Source organism: Propithecus coquereli, unplaced genomic scaffold, assembly GCF_000956105.1.
Source record: "Propithecus coquereli isolate 6110/MARCELLA unplaced genomic scaffold, Pcoq_1.0 Scaffold67, whole genome shotgun sequence".
NCBI lineage: Eukaryota > Metazoa > Chordata > Mammalia > Primates > Indriidae > Propithecus > Propithecus coquereli.
In genome coordinates, this window is record NW_012152729.1 from 6,812,583 (window position 1) to 6,814,494 (window position 1,912).

The window sequence follows — 1,912 nt, forward strand, 5'->3', positions numbered from 1 at the left end:
CTCCAAGCCTGAAATGATTTATATCTGCATTGGGCTTAGGACCTTTGGGTATGAGAACAATTTTTACCTCTAAGCAAAGAAAAAAAAAAATCAGTTCTGTTTGTTTTCATGATGTTTTCTGTAAAACATTAAGGAAAGAGCCTGGGTAAAACAAGTGAAATAAAATTAGGACAAATCTAAAACTGAAAACTCAAGCATGAATAGAATGCAATTGTATTTATTAAATTTCCACACATAATTATATGCTATGCATTAGTTCAGGAAGCAAATGAATGACCATTTATAATTATTTTCATATCATTTTAATTCATGGTCTGGGTTTAGGTGACTAGAAGGCAGATTGGACAGCAGGGTAATGAGCTAATATATCTCTGATTATCAAAGACAGCTGTCTTGTTTGTAGATATAGGGACACATCCAGTGAGATATGTACTAAATAGCAATTTTATTCAATACATTTCAATTCAACAAATGTTTTTGAGCACTATCCTTATCCTGGGAATGTATACCTTTGAATAAAGCAGTGTCTCTTCCCTCTGGATGATTGCAGACTAACAGATGCCTCCCAGATGGCTGGAAATCAGTTGTTACACACCTTCTACTCCATCCATTGTTGTAGTCACTATACCAAGTTAAACTAACAAACAAAGCAAGCTAAAGAAGCCACACTAGCAATATCTAACACAGTTTCAAGAGACTCAAAACAGATGTATTTCCTAAATACTCTGTGTGAATGCATCGAGTTGCTTTCTATAATGGTGAGTGATAATTTATCGCCTTCATATGCAAATGCACAATATAAACATGTGAACAAATTTTAAAATATACCAAGTTCGTGGCACATTAAAAAATGGATTGCAGAAGAGTACAGTATGTGAATAACTGTGATAAAATGCAGGGAATTCATTTGTTTATGACATACATAAAGGTATACATACAAATTTGGCGTGTTCCCTTTAAGAGTCCTTAAAACAAATTAATGAGCAATCAATTCTGTAGGGATGCCCAGTGCGTGATAGACACTCAAATATTTGTTTAAAGAAAGAATAAATAAATGAGTAGGAGGGCGTTTGGATGATGGATGGTGCCATTGCTCGAGACAATCAGATATTTTCGGTAAGCTGATTTTAGGACAGGTGAACTATTCTATTAATTACTGTCATCACTGACAAAAATTTATTACCTGATTGAGGATTTAATATCCTGAAACCCATGTGTAATAGACAAAAAACAATTAAGAAGAAATACCACAATGAGTCAGCTGTCACAAGAAGCTAATTCTAACAACAGGATGGAAACATGAGAGTGGCACCCAGGAAACTGCAAATGAGGGACTCATGAAGCTGTGGCTTCCATGCTACCTTCACCCAGAAGAAAACTCCCAGCTCTATTGTCCCTTTCTTCTCATTCTACTAAAGAGGAAAAGTCCTCAGAAGCTCTCCTATCGGAACATTTTAGCAGATGGCATAAGCAAAGGTCATTACACTCTGAGAGTCTGCATAAATCATCCATTCAATAACATGTCCCGTGTCCCCAGAATCTTCAGAAGCATAGAAGAATATACCTTCGACAGCAACAGAAAAACACTTCTAAATACCATATGATTTATGAAAAATATCTCTCTACCTTAAAGACCAAACTCTGATCAGTGGATAGAAAAGAAAATGAGAGCTCTACAATTATTTATATATTTCATGTGCTTCAACTCAGATTCCTAGAAGTATCCACCCAATCTATCTTTGAAAGTGGAGGTATTAATAATAACATCAGGCAGAGAAATAGAACTAGATTGGAAGGTTTTTTTTTTAACAATGTGGCTGTAGATAATAAACAGGAGAGAAAAGAGATTATGAGGCAGTTACTTGAGCATTCCTTGCTGTATCCACAAGTCCCAGAACAGGGCCTATGATCA